This window comes from Oculina patagonica, chromosome 13, assembly GCF_052425735.1.
Source record: "Oculina patagonica isolate OP01 chromosome 13, crgOcupat, whole genome shotgun sequence".
Taxonomy (NCBI): Eukaryota; Metazoa; Cnidaria; class Anthozoa; order Scleractinia; family Oculinidae; genus Oculina; species Oculina patagonica.
In genome coordinates, this window is record NC_135770.1 from 23,190,185 (window position 1) to 23,209,692 (window position 19,508).

The following is a 19,508-nucleotide window of genomic DNA, read 5'->3' on the forward strand; positions in this document are numbered from 1 at the left end:
CTCATCTTCTACTGCAGTGCAAGCGAATTAACGATTCGAGTTCTCCGGACTCGATCTCTTCGCTCGAATCAGATGAACTGCTAGCCTCGTATTCTTCAGATAAGAAATCGGTGTTGTGCGAGTATTTTATCCAAACTCGAAGAATTCTCGGGAAAAACAAACCTTATGTTGTGGTTGTCAAGCAAATAAACAAATGCAAACGCTTCGAGACGGTTCCTGATATGACGTCACTCGTCACCAACTCTCGATAACGCGGTCAACTGCTTTGGGCGTGGCCGAAACGGGAACATTGAAGCTCGGTTTCACAGCGAAAAAGTGGCGGATTTGGAATACTTTATGCATTACAGAGATACGAAAACCACAAAAAACCTGTAGGCCGGATAAACTTTTTTTAAAGGTATCACGGAATTAAAATTGGCGTTTTCGTTCCAACTGAAATTGTGTGCAAACCATAAAAGGTAACCCCAATAAAGTATATATTTTCTGAAAGCTTATTGAATATAGATTGCAGTTTTGACCAATTTTAAGAGACGGAGCTAAATTCACTTCCAGTCTCAGCCCCTTTTCATGTCTAGAGTCTCTTTTTTAAAAGTCTCAAAATCCAACCTGAGCATCTCTTCAGACATTTTATTTTTACGGAGGCCATATATCCCAGGCGCACCCCATTATACGCACATTTTCAGTTTGTCATAGATGACGCATTAGTTTTTTGGTCTATCATTAAAGGAAGCGTCTTGTGGTTGGGCACTCGTCACCAGGACCTCTGGCCCGCCTCAGGGTCTTCAGATTTCTATCTGTAGTCATTATACTACAGATTTCAGTCGATTCCTTTAGCGAGCGATTTTAATGAAAAAAGAAGAAAAAGAAAAGAACGGCCTGTTCAAGTTTGCTAAAGTATTTATCTAACATATTATCACATTCATTTGACAGGCTTAGGATAAAATGCAGGATGGCGGAAGATTCGCAACGACATTAAGATTGCATTCATTTGTTTATTTCTGTCTTAGGGATTGATTACGGACTAGCTAATGCAGTTATCTGTTAACGCACTACATATAAATATCATGTAAACAGGACGGCATAACCACAGATAAAAAAAAATATTCATTTATTAATTTCTCAACCTCGGATGTTGCATTTCTAGCTTTCTGATTGTTCACTGAATCCCGGTTATCAGCTCATATACCTATGTTTGACCTTATATGGGAAATGAGTGCGGCAAGTGTCGCTCAGCGTAAAATTGTTTTGCGGGAAGCGACAGCAAATTTGGCGAGATTATGAACAAGAAATAGTCAGCGGTGCCTTCAAAAACCACAGAAATGCCATAGTAAAATTAACTACGCGAAACAAAAGGATTGATGCGAAAAGTTTAATTAATAATACTTGTAAACCCACAGCAAGAGCGAGTGAATAAAGTAGAAAAGGAGCAAATAATTTACGATAGAACGGCAAACTGACACAGTTTCGGTGTACGTCATAAAATTAGGCTCAGCACTTCTGTAAAGTTTGCTACCTTTCAATCTTGGTCTTGGCTTTTATACTGCAATAAACATGTTCCACTTTGAGCTTAATTTCGCTTCAAATAATATAGCAGTCTTGATGACAGCCGTGGAGCGGGAAAGAAGTACAATGTAAACACTTGCTTCATTCGACTTGCACAAGACGTGTAGTTTCTAGAAAAAGCTTCGGATCTTCGGATCTACCCGTAAATCTTAACTGTTGTAACAATTTCCAGGATATACAGAAGACTTTAGAGTAGATTGTGCCAGGAAAATCTTGGGAAGAAAACTCTCTCGCTCGCTTTTCTCGTGTGTTTCATTAAAATCAAGAAGTGAACACCGCGCCACAAATTTTCCCGCCTCCTTATACTATCACTTCGTTTACATCAAAATGAAATGTCCAGTCGATTTAAACTTAAAGAAGAATTTAATAAACCAATTATTCCATTTGCCCTTCGTTATGGCCAACTCGTATCCAACGCAGGCTCATAGAATAATAATTAATTAATTAGTCAACTTACTAGAACTGAAAATAAGTGTCGCTGTACAATGAGCTTGAGAGCTTCCAGTTTTTATAATTATTAGACCTGCATTGCTAACTGGGAAATCATTTTAAATTGACAAAACTAAATTATAATACTGAATAATGACCAAGAATACATGTAATTCTGATCTCAAGTCCAGTACTCTCGCCACTCATAACACTGCTCCCTTAAAAACTACCTACATGCACATATAAACTCTACAACTTACCTGTACTTATTTTTTTAACTGCAGATAAAGAGAAGACTTCTCATGATGAAGAGGAAACCTCACACAAAAAGGTGAATAACATTATTTTGTTAAATAAGAGTACAGTAGTTGCTGTTGCAAGTAGTGAATTTCATGCATACTTTTATTTGCTTAGCACTTTTGATTAGCTCTGGAGAGTTCTTTACATGTATATGAAAAAGTTGTCTTTAATTTCCAAGGTATCAAGGGAGCATGTTTTTTGAGTCTGATACAGCACTCCATTCGCAACTTAACATGACTGTAAGGCCATAATTCCTAGTATGGCCCTTGCGCTTGGTCAGTGAGATATTTGAATACTGACTGAGTTTTGTTTTGTTTTGCTTTATTTTTTGATGCAATTTTCAGACTCAAAGAAGAAGTCCGAGAAACGTAAGAGCGAAGGAAAGTCTTCTGACAAGAAGAAAAGGAAGCGATAGTGTGAAGAAGTTAAGCAAAACGTGGAACCTGAATCTGGGAATGACTTTGGTCATGTTAACTGTTTAACATGTACCAAATTCGTGTGACTTCTATGTAATATGCAAACCTAAGTGGACACTAGTGAAATGAAACAACTCTGCAACGTGTTATGCTGCACCGCAGATGTCTGACTGCTCACCATAAAAAAAAAAAAAAAACAATTTCTTGAAATGTAAATTCTCCATACTGATTCCCATACATTTGTTATAATGTTATTTCGGAGAGTTTGTAGCCGTCTGCTTGATAATGCAAGGGGAAATTAAGTTTTGTGAAAGGCTCTCAAACAGTCGTACAGTCATCTCTTATAAATATTCTGTAAGACAAAGTAGGGCCTGTTTCCCAGATGCTCACAAACGTTGCCCGAAAAGCCTCCTATTCTTATTATCCAATCAGAAGGCAGTCCAAGCGCTCTCCGGAAGTTGTCTACTCGCCAGCCGCATGCGCATAGATGTTACGCCACGTCAGCGCTGACGTGGCGTTAGGCGATATTCAGTGACCGTTGTTGACTTTGTTTTATTGTTTGAACCTCGGTAAAGAGCATTATTACATTGGATGATTTTTTTTTTTCAATATATAATCATTTGTTTTCTAAATTGCGGTGCCTGTATGTATAAGCAGACAGTTTCTTTGTTTTTAGCATCAAGAAATTTCTTTTTCAATTGTAGTTCCCTTATCATGCGAGATTTGTTATTTGGCAGCGTTTCTATCTGCATTGTAAATAGTCAAAACAAACAAACAAAAGATGGTTTGAATAACAATTTTGTGAAACCCCAAACGGTAATTAAAGCCTGGTTTTCACTAGCGACGCAAGCACAAGCGCAAGCACAAGCGCGATCACGCAAAAATGACAAATTTTTACTCTTGTGCTTGTGCTTGCCGCGAGCACACAGGCACAAGCATCTAACTGCAATTCGCTTGTGCTTTGCTTGATTCGAAGCCGTTTTCACGGTGAAATAAGAACTGTTATCCTTGCGCTTGTGCTTGCGCTTGTGCTTGCGCTTGTGCTTGCGCTTGTGCTTGCGCTTGTGCTTGCGCTTGTGCTTGTGCTTGCGCTTGTGCTTGCGCTTGTGCTTGCGCTTGCGCTTGTGCTTGCGCTTGTGCTTGCGTCGCTAGTGAAAACCAGGCTTAACCGTTTAAACTTTCTTCCCTTTCCAGTATCCCGGGGAATCACAGATTGTTGAGTTCACGCAGTGCTTTTGGTCGCGAGTTATTGCTAGTAATGCACAACTTCGCAAAATAAATTCATCAAAGCGCAAGTAACGCCGAGGATTGTAATGTTCCAACCATGTTTGGTGTATACTAGCTTCCCACTGTACATACCGGTGGACATAATGGGCATTGTGTGAGCGAGAGCTACGTACTTACGGAAGGAAAAGACAGCTCAAAAAATTGCATCAAAACTTCGAATGAAATATCTGACAATTATGCTGAAGGACTTGAAGGGAGACATCGCCGGTAGGGCAGAATATATTCTAATCAAGCTTACTAACAATAAATCCTTCTGCTGTTTGTTTAAGCATTTATTATTAAGCAGATTTTGTTTTCAAGTTTGATTCCAACAATCCCTGAATTCTCTGTACACATACGAGAAAAACGCAGAACTCTTTTTAGGATAAACGGTAATTCTAGGTTGATTTGGTTACGAGGCAAGTATTTAAAAATAAAAAAAAATAAATTACATTCAGCTGGGTTGTGCTTGACTGCACAGGTCGATAGTAATTTAAAGATTGGGAAAAGAAAACGCAATCGGCAATTGAATAAAAGTTACTTGACTGCTTTTATCCGGGTACAAATTTCCGCTAAATTGAAAGTTTATATATCGAAACAACGTGTGTCAATGTGTTTTGGAAGGAAGTTTGTATTTTCGAAAAAGGTCTTTAATTCTCTGCCTAATACTCCTAATGTACAAGTTTTGATGCCATTATATTTATCGAGCGGATGTAGTGTACTGTACAGGGTTATTTCGCACCCTAGCCTTACAAAAGTATTTATTTCATGGTTAATAATGATGACAAATTTAAGAAGTGAGCATTCAATTAATTACAAAGTAAAACAGAACTTTTGATCAATTGAGTCTTGTGCGCTTCATATTTTTAAGATGGAGTAGATTAATTGAAAATAACCAAGCGTGAAATAAACAAAATGTGGAGAAATCTGATTGGTTGAGAAGTGCTGGCAGGAAAATGTATCTTGTTTAGTGGCGGCGTCATATAGTGTTATAAAAAATGCGAACACTTTACAGTAAATTACAACAGTTCACCCATCGGACTATTATAGCAAGAAATTCGTGAAGAGATCACTCACCAAGATGCGCTCGACTCTGAACGTTGGGTTTATTCTGCAGCTATTCTGCGTGATCGCGATCCTAACCGTGGCTGTTGATGGGAACAACACTTCACCTGGGTAGAAGACGACTCCGGCTCCCGCCAAAAAGAGCGACAAAACAATTATCATCAACGTGGATCACGATTCACACAACACTGAGAAAGCCATCAAATCTCTTGAAGCAACTTTGGAAAAGAATTTTCAGAAGCTTATTCGCGTTGTCAACGCCACATCCCGTGGAAAGCCCAACGTCGAATCTGGTATAAATTATGTGCCTCTTGTTTGATTTAATCTCTCTGTTTTGCTTCTCACTTAACATTTTTGCATTTTATCTTGGACAGGTTCGTCCTTTGCGTTGTGTTAACACGCATCGTGCCTTGCCTCTTGTAAAATTGTGCCTCTGGTTTGATTTCATTTCTTTCTCTTGTTTCTCGCTTAACTTTATTGCATTTTATCTTTTACAGGTTCGTCCTTCGCGTCGTGTAAAGACATTTACGTGAATCATAAGTAAGTTATGGGGTTAAAAAATAAAGCTAGATAAGTATAACGGACATACCATGAGTAACTAAGAAAAAAAGACCTTAAAGAACTAACTAGGCAATGTTAAAATGTAAAAAAAACGTATCCCTTTCCTTGTGTTTTTAAATTCTCGAACAACCGTTCCCTTGTCGCTCTTTCAAAAGCCGCCGCAATTCATTCATTGTCATTTTTTAATCATATTAGATTTAAATAATGAAGTTTGAAGAATTCACTGTATAAAAGATTCTCTTGAGAAAGCTCTAAGTATTACTCTTCTTGTTCAGAAATTGTCTTGCATAAGTAATCATCTAGAATTGCGGTGAAGTTCTTGGTATAGCAAGCATTCTCGTCATTTCCTTTTTAACTCGGAAAATTCCGAGTTTTGGTGATGGGGGCCGATTTCACTCCTTCCATCCTTCACTCGATTCCTGTTAACATTTAATTGGCTAATTAATTAATTAATATCAAATTGAATTTTCATTAATTTTGTGAAGCGGGTAGGGGGCTAGGTAAAATGCGAAATCTATTTGCGTTACTTTTTAAGAAGTACACAAAGGCTATATATTTGTTTCTGAAGCCCCAATGCTCTCCTTGTGGTACGTATTCTTCCAGCCATAAACCCAAGCACAGGGAACTTTGCGTTAAACGCATGCGCATAAGACTCGAGGTGACAATATTGGCTCGATCACAAGAAATCTACATTTCTAAAGTGCCGTTCAATATGGTAAACACCGAGATGACTAAACGTCGTACACACGCATGCGCATAAGACTCGAGGTGACAAATATTGGCTCGATCACCATTCTCGACCCCAGAGCTCTAGGTCGGTTTTCTTTCGCCGCGCGACCGAGAGCTCTGGGAAACTCTGCGCCCGCGTAGCCAAAATCTGGCTACGTTGTCTTTAGAGCGCATGCTCTAAGTGCAAATCAAAAATGGCGGATCTGTTGACTAGAGCGATAAGCTTTGCCCTTTCTAAAGCTGGCAAAGGAAGTGACTTTCATTTAAAAAAGGAACAGAAGGCCATTATTGAAGCTGTAGTGTGTTCGAAAAAGGATGTGTTAGGCGTTTTGCCCACAGGATATGGCAAATCACTTGCCTTTCATTTGATGAGTGATGTGTTTAACTTCGTAGAATCTAAAGGATCGCCATCAAAAAAAGCTTCAAGCATCACCATAGTCATCTCGCCATTGAATGCCTTGATGCGCGATCAAATCAGCCAGCTAAACCACCTTGAAGCGCTGATTCTCGACGGCTCCAAAAAATCTCTAGATTTAGCTACGTCTAACGCAAGAGAAGGTAAACTAGATATATTGTTTTCCCACCCAGAGGTTCTATTGGACAAATGCACTAAGTCTATTCTGAAGACCTTAGCGTTTCAGAAAAATGTGCGGTGTATTGTTGTCGATGAGGCGCATTTGGTGGATGACTGGTGAATGCTTGTCTTATTTTCCAATACCTTAATATAATACTGCTTTACCTAGAATTGTGGTGTAACGATGATGTACGATTTCCAGCTATCTAATTTAGTTTCAGTGCAAGCTTCAAATGTTTCATGCATTGTAAATTTATTTGCGTACACAATTAGGTCCAAATTTAAAGCTTGTAACAAAATGAATTAACTCTGAGTCAACTTTTGGCAATGTAAATTTGAGTCGGAATAAAATGAAAACTATTGAACTTTTAAAGTTTTGCACTTTTTTCTTGATGACCTACTGTTTTTCATCTGCAAAGAGAGAATTTATTCCTCTTTTTATACACTGAAAATAAATTTAAAGTGTGAGAACTGTTGCTCGCCTCATTTTATTACTTAAAATACATTTCTCTTACACATTGTAGGAAACAATTTCGCCCTGCTTTTGGAAAACTTGATGTTCTTAGCAGCATATTTCCAAATGTACCTATTGTGGCACTGACTGCCACTGCAACTAAAAGCAAACAAGAAAAAATTATTGAGTCAATCGGTCTTCAACTCCCCTTTATTGTTGAGGTGAATCCAGACAGGGAAAATATTTACTTTGAGTCAAGACCCCGGCCTGCTGCAAGGGAAGAAAGGGTAAACATACTTCAACCATATGTTGAAGAGTTAAAGGCAAAAAGGTTGTCGATGCCCCTGACAATTTTCTATGGTGATCTGGAGTGTTGTGCAGAAAGTTTTTTATACTTTAGCTCAGAACTAGGAAACATGCAGTATGAGCCCTTTGATGCAGATCAAGTAGCAAAAAACAGGCTGTTCACACAGTACCACGCTCAGTATCCGAAACATGAACAAGAGCGGATTATGGATGAGCTGGTCAGCAACAAATGCAAACACAGAGTCTTCTTTGTAACCATTGCCTTTGGAATTGGTATTGACTGCCCAGACATCCGAAGGGTTATTCACCTGGGTGTACCTTACACTATGGAAGAGTACTTCCAAGAAGCAGGCCGGGCAGAGAGAGATGGCTTACCAGCTGAGGCCACTATGTATTATAATGCATATGACATCAGCAAGGCAAAACGTGGCCTGCAAGATACTATGATCAATTTTGCAAAGTCTGCAGAATGCAAACGAGATATCATCCTTCAGTACTTTGGTTATCGTGCCCCCGAGAGGAAAGATGGTGGTCACAATTGCTGTGATCATCACAGAAACATTTGCAAGTGTGAATTGTGCAAGGAGGCTGTATCAAAACCCCAAACTGTACATGAATGTGATGCTGATAGTGAATTACCTGCAGCCACCGTGATTCAGATTTCCATCTCTCAAGAGCATAGAGACCTTATTCGGAAAAATCTTATTTCTTACCGTGAAGGCCTGGGATCTTCCAGGTCTTGTGTTGGAAACATATCCTTATCAACTGGCTTCAGCTTACAGTTGATTGACAAGGTCATGGAAAACATTGAGAATTTGCACTCAGTAGATGCCATTCTCTCTTCCCTGCCTGTTTTCAGTGAAGAGAATGCAAGAGCTATTTTTGAAATCATACAGGGTGTTCTTGCTAAGCTCCAGGTGTAGTCTGAGGGAAATGAATATAAGTCACTGCCAAAGCAGTAATAATGAAATCAGATTAATGATGCTATTTTTTGTTATAGCAATAAATGCATTGATATCTAGGGTGTGCTCTTATTCTATAGAAGAGCGACAGGGCACCTACAGCCTCGCAACCATGAAATGTGGCTAATATAAAGTTTTCACAATAAGTTATTTTTTCAAGTTGCCCCAAAGACAAAAGTAAGGAAGCACCTGGGCAATGCAAGTGTATGGCCCTGTATGATTAAATGTTATTAAGTGATGTATTGATACAGAGAGGTTTTACTGTAGCCAAGTAATTTCATGCCATGGATTTTGATATTTCCTTATTGTCAAGCATAAGTTAAAGTTGACACTGTTAAGTTAATCACCAAGTAAACTTTTCAAGTGGTTCTGATAAGAACCAGGGTGGTTTAATTGTAGCAGCTAATCAAAACTGTTTTCATCCTCGTCTGACTCATCTTCTTGCTCTGAGCTGCTGTCACCCTCATCATCACTGCCATCAGCATCAGCTTCAGCGAACCTGCAGGCTGCCAGCTTCCTCTTATGTCTTGTTAACCAAGAGTCAAGTTTTACCACATCTAACTGATCAAGAGGGCTCTTTGAAATGTTTGGGAAGGAGTTGTGTTTGCGACTTGCAGTAAATGCAAATGGTCTTTGGCTATGGACTAGGTTAATCATCTCGTTTTCATCTTCCTCTTTACTCAAAGATGTGTGGAGTGTGTAATCAGGGGCAATGTGACACTCGCTATCAACATTGTCGGAAATTGCCTTAAGACCAAAAGAGGCCCCTGTCCCCCTTTCTACTGCTTGAAGGGTTTTATTGCCAGCAAGATCCTTCAAAACAGTTTTGTGCCCCTTCACAAGGTGTTCTTGTTTGAGGTCATCAGCAACGTTTTTTCCTTCACCACCTCTCCAATTCACATACTGACCATGAATTACCTGGTGTGCTTCTTTCTCAGTATAAAGGGCCTTGACACAGGTGATAAATCGCATCATTTCATATGCATACTTTGTTCCTCTTGGCCTTGATCTAAAATACAGCATTAAGAGCTTTGCATTTCTTACATTTCTGTTGCCATCACCTTCCTTTTCAGTATCATGAAGCTGCATAAGTAAAACACCAAGCTGTATTACTTGTAAGCCATAATTAAACACCCCGTCATCTTTTGCAGGATCTTGTGGTGGTATTACTGACGGGGTAGCTTCTGGACTTTTGTTTGGTTAAGGATGAGGCTGCTCATTGTTGGTGTTATTAGGAACTGATGTGTTCTGGCCACATATGGCCAGAAGGTTTTCTGGGCAACTAACACATTGTCCAACACAGAGGTTGAGCATGTTTGCTTGAGGATTTCCAGCTTCAACATGTGCAATATACACTAGAACATTGCCAGGTTGGGTCTCAATATTGGAAGGAGTCATTACTTTCCCTACTGCTAGTACTGTAGGTCCCTGTTCAGGTGTTTGCTGGATGAGGGCAACAATTTGTCCTGCAGATTCAACAGTAAATGTAATTTATTTTCTTTTATGGTTCACACTGAGTTATTGAAGACAGAAACAAAGGATCTTGGCCAATAAAGGAGACTGTATGGTTAATAATGTGGAGTAAATATTACTTTAATTACAAAACCTAAGGCAAAACGGCATACTGATTTGATTTTTGTTCATCTTGTATGTAATACTATGTACACTGGCAATGTAGTTACTTACCTGGCTGTAAGGGTGGTCTTTGAATCCTGGTTGCTGGAACTGTGTGAGCATTCAATTGGGTTGGATCCTGTGGATCTTTTTAAAAGTAAAAAAATGATACTATAATACTGGGAATTAATAACTAAAATTGTTTTTTATAGATTTCATGCAGGTTGCTTGCTGGATGCAAAAAGTAATATATTACTTGATAAAGAGAAAAAATTTCATGTAAGACAAATAATGATCTATAATATAAATATATAATATAATATACATGTATTATAGAAGGACATGTAAATGATTGCTAAGTTTGTATTTGTAATGATTTGTTTACCTGATGGTAACGGTGGTCTTTGAACCCCGGTTGCTGGAACTGTGTGAGCATTCAATTGGGTTGGATCTTTTTAAAAGAAAAAAAAACATGTCATATGCAGGCTGCTCACTGAGCTGGACGCAATAAGTTTTATTACCTGATGAAAGGGAAAAAGGTTGTAAGACAGAGTAATATATAATATTAATAATAATCTACATACATGTATTTTATAAGTTAATGATTTATAAGCGATGTCAATGTATCATGAGATTTTTAGCTACATTTTTTTGTACATTGTTTAATTTTGTATGCATACCTTTTTGCTTACCTGATTGTAAGGGAGGACTTTGAACCCTTGGTACTGGAACTGTGTCAGGATTCTGTTGGGTTTGATCTTTAAAAAAATAATAAAAATAAATACATACATACATATATTAAACACTCATTGTTTATCACTAAATGCAGAAAGTGGTACTGTGTACAGATCTCTCTCTCACCCATGAGTTACAGGTTGTATCAAAGAAAAACAGAATTCTGAGATTAGGCATGCACTAAAAAACGCAATAGGTTATAAGGATTTTATTATAGATTTTCAAATCTGTACCTGGCTGCAGGGTACTTGATTGCTAATCATGGTGAATCCTACATTCATTTGTCTGCTTCCCTGCTTGTTCCTTTTGTTGTCTTCGTGCCTTTTCAACGTCACATTCTAGCATGACATACTCATCAACAAAAGAACCAAATATCTTCTCCAAGTCTTTTGGATCTGAACTGATGATGTTCTTTGGAGTTCCATCCAATGTTTGCAGTCCAGCATACTCCATAAAGGCACTGCACAAGTATGCTTTTGTGGCTGACAACATTAGTGAGTTGGCACTCTCAAAGTTGTTTTTCACCTTTTTAGTAACATTCACCAAGCCAAATCGTTGTCTGAAGTTGTATAGTGTTCCAACATCTCGTGCAGACCGTGTGTCATAAAGCTGCTCCCAGATGTACTAAACAAGGCATTCAGAAATAATTAAAAATTAGATATTAAAAAATTTTAGTTTTGTAGTTATTGATGAAATGAATGAGTTTTCTAATTCCAGTTATATATGCACTAAATCCATTAATTGCCAATTGTTATTAATGTCCTTGTAGGGATGGGAGAAAAAAGAGTTTGGTAAATCAAAAAAGTATGGAAAGATCAAGCACCGGTAAATGTTTCTACAAAATGTCATTAACCATGCACAAAAGACAACGAAGGGTCACTTAGACTGGGAATGTTTAAACCCTGGTACGCAAGGTGGTCTTTGTAAGGGAGCTCCACAAGTTGACTCTCAAACATAATCATTGTGGAATGTGTTGTTCCTGAAAATTTCCATACCTGCCTCCTCCCTGCCCAACAAAAAGAAGGAACTTAACTGGAATTTCCAGGGGATTGAGGGGATGGGGGAGGTTATAAAAAGGAAAGTCTTGATATGTTTTCGGAATAACAAGATTTAGTCAATTAATGCTTGATTTTGGAAAATACGTATTTTTAAGAAATATTACATTACCCCTAGGAATGACTGCTTTGCATGCCACTGAGCGCAAGCTTCCACAATAGATTCAAAACGTTCACTTGAATAATCGCATCCAGCTCTAGTTTTTTTGGCTCCTGTCACTCTCTCGCGTCCAAGGAGGTCGCCAAAAAGTGGAATACGCTTTCCTTAATATGAGAACAAAGAAGTTTTTTAAAACACCAAACATAAATACAACAGTGCATACCGTATTAACTCGAATAAGCGCCACGGCGCTTATTAAATTTTACGCGCCTCAAGTGCGGCGCTTATTTGAGGGTGGCGCTTATTTAAAATTTGGACGCCGTGAAAATCTTATCTCTTACAGTAATTGTAAAGAGCGTCTTTTGATTGCCAGTATTCGTCTCTTGCTGAGACAAAAGTGGCGCTAGCTGCCCTGACAAAGTTTGCAGCGTTCACAATATTTACAGAACTATGTATTGTAAGAGAGATGAATAGAAAAAAGCAAGTGGTAGACAATCACTTTGAATTGCAAAATATTGCTTTTGATGAAAAGAAATGTTCAAGTTATTATTATTAACATTTTTGTCCCAGCCCTTATTCTAGGGCGGTGGTTATTCGGGGGCGGCACGTATTCAAGTAAGTACGGTAATTCGATTTTTCATTTTAACCAAATTAAAAAAAATAACAACAAAACATTCATTTGCTGATCAGCTGAGAATACACCCTTCTCTGAAAAAAAAAAAAATTCCAATTCCCTTACTGATCATGTAGAGCAAAATTGTTATTTTTCTTCTATATCATTCCCACCTTTTAGAACTCTTTCAGTTGTTTCCAATTTTTCCAAGGGTGACATCTCTTTGTTTAATGGAAACATGTCAACAGGAGCATAGACCTCAGTTAGCAGGTCTTGTAGGCCTTCCAGATACTGCACAACATCAGAGTATTTTGACTGATTATATGGCACAACTGGCAGATTAATGATCACAGATTTCTTTGCCATTTCATCAGAGTAGGAATGCTTTATATGCTCTGGGATAAGAGGCTTCAGAGGGTGGAGTCATGGGAAAAATTCCACAAGCACTCTGCTGACTAGGACAATAAATTCCTTTCTGAACATCTGAAGTTCCTCCATACTAAGCAGGTAACTGGAATTGTGAAAGGTATTTATGTCCTCCACCAGTGGCTTTGTGTCGTCCAAATGTGCACTGGAAACACGGCTGAAAGTAAAGTACTGCGTTATCCAATGGAAATCAGAGTTCCTATGATTTTTTAATACAATATTTGCCAACATCTTAAAATCGAAGTTATCGAAGGTGACTCTGAGTTCCATTGCACTGTTTTGCTCCATTATTTTTCGAACCTTCTCTACTAGCTCATCACCTACATAAAAAAAAGAGAATACAAATTAATTCGATTTTTAAGATGGCTCTTAACCCTTTAACCCCTAATTAAGAGTGCCAATTGGCACATAGTGTCATAATTATATAACTTGGTCAATATTTGTCCAATTTATTTGACAATGATTGACCACCCCTATAACTTTTGCAACTTTTTTTGTCTGACACAGAAGTGACATGCAACGTTGCTGAAATTTACCAGTAAACTGAGAGCTGCACAATAAGCTATAGTTAAGGGTATACCTACTATGTACGGAGAGAAACAATTTTTAAATCTTTTTCTTTTTAATGTTTCAACCAACTTCTTTCAAAACTGTAACTTCCTTCTTATTTGTTCAAGTGTTTTATGAAATTTTCTGATCAAGAACTTTCAAATGGTAAATCATATATGGATATCAGGTTTATATTTTTTAATTTATGAAAAAAGACCATTTGCTTGAGGGTAAAAGGTAAAGTCTGTGTCCAAGCCAAGTGGCCCAGACAGCCAGAGCTCATCCCGGTTACCGTAGCATTAATTTGCGACTGAGAGTATTGCTACTCCCCCCTGGATGGGATGCCAGTCCATCGTAGGGATTACCCCTTAGCAGTAAATTCGCCGGTACCCATTTATACACCTGGGTGGAGAGAAACACTGTGAGAGTAAAGTGTCTTGCCCAAGAACACAACGCAGTAGCCCCGGCCAGGGCTCGAACCCGGACCGTTCGACTCGGAGTCGAGCGCGCTAACCATTAGGCCACCGCGCCGCTTTTGGGGGTAAAGGGTTAAACAGTTTCTGGCCCTATCCCCCACCCAGGGGCAAGGAACCAAGCTATTAAACAGTCACTTGTAGTATGTATTTTAATTTATGTCCCTTAATTAATGCTTACCTATGGCATCCATGGTTTTCAAGTAATTGGCCCTTGTTTGGCAGACTCCTAAACTCCTCATTCTTTCAAAAGTCTGTATGAAACAGAATTGTACATAAATCAGCATACATTTGTTGTATGACAAATAGAATAACAAAGCAAACTTTTTTTATAATTAATTAGAAGTGACATCTCTTAATTAGAATGGGCATTCTAATCCAACCACGCTTGCTGCTATAGTATTAATAAGCAGTCATCAATTTGTTTCTTTTGGCTATTTGAGTCATTTATAGACAAAGTTACTTAGTTGTTGTTGATTAGTATTTGATGTTAGTGTGGCTGCAAAAAAAGCAGCTCAGAGTGTGTGCTTAGAGAGTCCACCTGACAAAATAAAATTGTCAAAATACAACATATATTATGTAACTGACTGGGAGTATTTCTGAGACAATAACAGCAGTGATCTGTGCAAGTGACATTTCATACTTGTGACAGGCTTGTAAGAAGTATCAACATTTTCTATATAGGGAGTTATGCTTGGAAGGTTTAATTATGTGACTATTTTCAGAGACCAGTCAGCAGAGATATGATGGAAATAGAGAAAATGTAGGAGAAAGTAAGGAGATTACAATAATCATAGGCAGTTCTGGACATATGAGATATTTTAAACATAAATAGCAAAACAGATAGTAAATGTTTCCCAACTTGAATTCCTCTTATTTTGACCTTCTCAATCTGTATTTACAATGACTGGTCCATCATATTTTGATTGAAAAAATGTTTATATGACCCTGCTGTCATCAGTGATAAAGGGCTGGCCGTTTGGGAATAACATAATATATAATTAATATTAGTAATTTATAAAATTATTTTAACCTTCTTGTTGCTGTGTCCAATTCCTAGAATAATCGTGGCAATCTTCTGTATCAGGCTTAACTCCTGCCACCTCTGGTTCATCATCATCCCATAAATCATGCAGACTGGAGGCACCTGCTCATCCACATTCTTTTTCAGTCTAGGGGCAGCTACTGTTGCTATAAAGTCCAAGACATCTGGAGCCCTTTCCTTCATCTCCTGCATCACACTACACCACTTTACACCTTCTAATGCGTTTACTGTACTGTCTTTCAGAACAGAAGGTTCTCCACGAGTTCTTACGCACAAGTCCTGACACTGTTGATTTATTTGTTGAAGCAGTTGAAGCTTAATTGCTTTCTGAATGCTCTCGACTCTAAGAACATCTTTGGCAATGTCTCCTGGAATTCCCCACTGCACTGTATTGACCAGATTTGAAATAACTGATTTTGGGATGGCATCTTTGCCTGCCTTGAGCAGCTGGGTCAAATCAAGAAAAAGACAAACCACTTTTAGCACCTATACTGCCTATACTTTGATGTACACTCGATATATCAAGGAACCCATTCTTTATTAAGTTACGCATGTAGCTGTTATGGCACCATAATTATAAAAGCCTTGGGGTATTTTATTTTATTATTGGAGAACAATTAAAGTAGCAATTGTAGTAACAAGTTACTAAATGGAGAGTTCAAAGAATAAAAAATTGAACATTAAATACAGCGACATAATTTGCACCAGTAGGGAACGTCAGAGGATACAGGACGCTCGTGATCAATCGTAAAATCAATTCGAGGCTAATTCACTCCCTTTTTGATCGAATGAGTATTTACAACTAACAGATAAACCAACCTCCGGGTTTCGTAGACCAGCACCTTGCAAGATCTCGGAGGCTTGCTGCGTTTCTTTGGTTCCTTTTTCAGCCGCGGGTACTAGAGGTTGTATCTCTCTTGCGGTAAACGTTTGCTCTTCTAATGGAAATAAACAAACTCGTTCACTCACGTCCACGGGCCTGCTTCTCTCTGTGTCGATAGCTGATTTGACGAAGTGTCGCACTGTAAACTGATCAGACTGAAGTGAAGACTGCCTTAATCTTTTCTCTGGTTTACCTTGTACAGTTGGCGAAAACGGATTTCGTCCACGCTTTTGCCGAACCTTTTCGTTCTGTATCATGGAGTTTAAACACATGTCTCTAAATGCATGCACAGCTTTATCTAATCCCACAACTTTCCGAAAACACTTTCGGCAAAGTAATGTTGAAACCACACCAACGTCTTCTTCTAGCACTTCGATCCTTCCAATTTCCTTAAGCTTTTCTACAAGATTCTCTTTTTGGGCAGTTCTCCCAAATAAATCTATACGATCGTATATCTTTGCCAATGGAGAATTGCAGCAGCGACAAGTTGCATTACAAGGTTTTGTTGGAGTTTCGCACATAGAAGCGCTGTTTTCACAGCTTTGTTCACAGAGCTCCATCTTTTTCCCTTTCTCTGATTTGTTTATTGCCGGCTGCAAGTTCCATTTTTCGCGCGTAACAAATTAGCCAATTAGAAGCGTTATTATTGTTTTATCCGATAGCCAATCAGAGGCGGCGTAGGTCCCAGACTTCCCCAGAGCTCTTTCTCCTCCGTCGTGCATGCGCGAAAGAGCTCTGGGGTCGAGAATGCTCGATCACAAGAAATCTACATAATTCTAAAATGCCGTCCAATGGTAAACACCGAGATGACTAAACGTCGTATCATCCATGATCGAAATACGCCTTTGTAGTCTCAAAAGTGAAAAGGAGATGCAGAAACTGATGGGAAATCAAGTTCTTTGACAAGGCGACAATTTGTAACAATCGATCGTCGAGGGTATGTATTAAGCCACAGGAAGCCGTATTTAGCCTTTTCTTCTATCATCATAATGCATTTTGTATAAGCTTTTAGCTTCGGTATGAGCTTCAACACTTGATTTTAGTTGGAAACACAATACTCGTTCGCTAAAAAGAAATACAAAAAGAAATGAACAATATACGATTTCTCGAATACATGATTTCTAACGTAAAACTTGACATGATTTTTCGTTCCGGTAAATTGGTACAATAATTAAATAAATGATATGCTTATAGAGAAATCATATAAATACGCGCGTTAAAAAATATTCAAAAACCAATAGGAAAAAAAAAGAAAAAAAATTCTGTTAGTTGAGGATTCGAACTCTTAACAATTCCGAACTTCAGTTTACAGTTCACTGCCACTTCCAGTTGCGCCACGACGCCACAACCGGAAGTTGATGTGAGAAAAATCGGATTTGAACCGCTGAGTCATTCCGTGGAGAAGCGGGCTCAACTAAGTGTCAACTAAGTTCTCTCGCCGAAGAACTGTGCGGTCCGTCGGGGTTTCTGTTTTGAAACCTGCAAAAACCTACGGTTTAGTCTGGTTTACTTACCAAGTGATTTGCTTTGGTGACAGCATTTCACATTTGTGCATCAGTAAAGTGCATGGACGTTCAATTCGAGAGTGGTCTCAGTAGTGTTTGTTGAAGAGCTCGATTTCGCTGCTTCACTCGAACTGAACATTACACTAGAAATAGCTGACACTAGGTTGTCCCCGAAGTTTCGACGATGTTTATCGGTTTTTCTCTGTTGTTCATCCTTTTCTACAATTCAGACATTTTATTAGAAATTAATTTTCTATTTTGGATGATTATTAATTATGATACGGTAAATCATTTAATTACAAGAACGCAACAGCATCTTGACATCATTTTGTCATGTTGTGGTGGGGGATCTCAGCTAGACTCAAGCTAGACTTTAGGAAAAGTCCGTCGTCTTTATTAATTTAACACGGTCGACCTATCGCGACTTGCGTGGCTTGTTTTCGCGACTTCGTCGCTTTGAATGGGCCGCTTTGCGGGCTCGAATCTAACACGCCTGCCGCGAGTTTTAATTAATCACAATGCATCTCGAGATCTCTTTTGAATTTCTTTTCTTGATGCCGCATAAGTTTTCTCCATTCAAGTAGTTTGTGCCTAGTAAATCACGGTCAGTTGCACAAAGGCTTTCTTATCGTAAATCACGCTTCATGACAATGATCAACTTTTTAAAAGGAAAGGATACCGAAAGAATTTCTCACCTTTGACAATGAAAACGCTTGACTTTCTAAAAGTCGCTCGCTTCTGGTTTCCGGTTTCGCCTGCCGCGAGTCTTAAACAATTATCTCGAGATCTTTTTTTAAGTTTCTTGTAAATCTCGTCCGGAGATAAAGGCTTTTCTCCGTTCAAGTAGTTTGCGCTTGGTAAATCGCGGTTTTGGACTAAGGCTTGCTTATCGTAAATCGCAGACAAATTTGAAGATATGGCTGGATATGTTCGTACGTGTTCCTAGACATATTTCTTCTTCGGCCACTCAGATTTAAAAAATGTGGATTTTCTTACTTCTCTGCGAGTTACTTAGTTAATTATCGCGAAGTCTTTTCAACAATTGCATTGCTTTCAGCTTTTAGACATTGTGAAATGAATAGGCCTCGAATAAAACCTCAAATTATCTTTTTCAAAACTCTGCCCAACTGCAATCAACGTTTTCAAGCGTCGTTTGTTTGCTTGTTGTCATCCGTGCACGTGCTCACGCTTGGGCTGTCATTATTACCCAATCATGGTTTACTTGCGTCATCATTGACCAATCACCGTATGTCGGCATTTTAACTCCCGATACCTACTTGCGGGCTTTCAGCTTGTCGGCATTTTACAACTCCCGAGACTATTTGCGGGCAAAAATTGATCAAATCGAGATTTTTTCCGGTATATACTATATATACTCTATATTCGCGCGGATTACAATGATGCCTCCTCGGGTTTTGGCCTCTGGGCCAAAACCCTGCGGGGGCAACTACAAGTTACGAATGGACTCACATCATTGTGGAGAGTGACTGAGGATGGAATTATTCATGGTTGTTGCTTTGGAAACCATCATAGGTAAGCTAAGCATGAACAATATTTAAATATTTGCTGTCTGTATACGAAACATTTGATAGATTTTCCTTCGTGTATGGTCGGAAGCGCTCGTAAAAGTCACCTGACAACTGACAACTGCTTGCTGAACTCAGCGATTCGCCTTTTTTAACAAGCATCACTTGTGCCCATAAATAACCAAATGTTCTACATTCATATGGATTCTTATACGTATCAGACAACAATCTGAACGACTAATATAGAAAACAGACATTTTGTTTCAAACAAAGCATATTTTGACTTGCTTGTTATCTTCATGTTGAAAAATTCTTGGACTGCCACAACTTGCATTTATAAGCATAAACTTTTGGAGTGA

The 19,508-nt window shown here is 38.6% G+C and overlaps 1 protein-coding gene across 2 annotated transcripts in view; it reads left to right on the forward strand.

Annotated features, from left to right (window-relative positions):
* The first annotated feature begins 5,481 nt into the window (after window positions 1–5,481).
* Window positions 5,482–19,508, forward strand: part of LOC144636548 (putative skeletal organic matrix protein 5) — a 62,559-nt gene continuing 48,532 nt past the window's right edge. Inside the window, exon 1 of one of the 2 annotated variants that reach the window (XM_078495784.1) lies at window positions 5,482–5,579. The gene's annotated coding sequence lies outside the window, so the exon portion shown is untranslated. The remainder of the gene's footprint in view (window positions 5,580–19,508) is intronic. The other variant, XM_078495785.1, reaches the window with a different exon arrangement.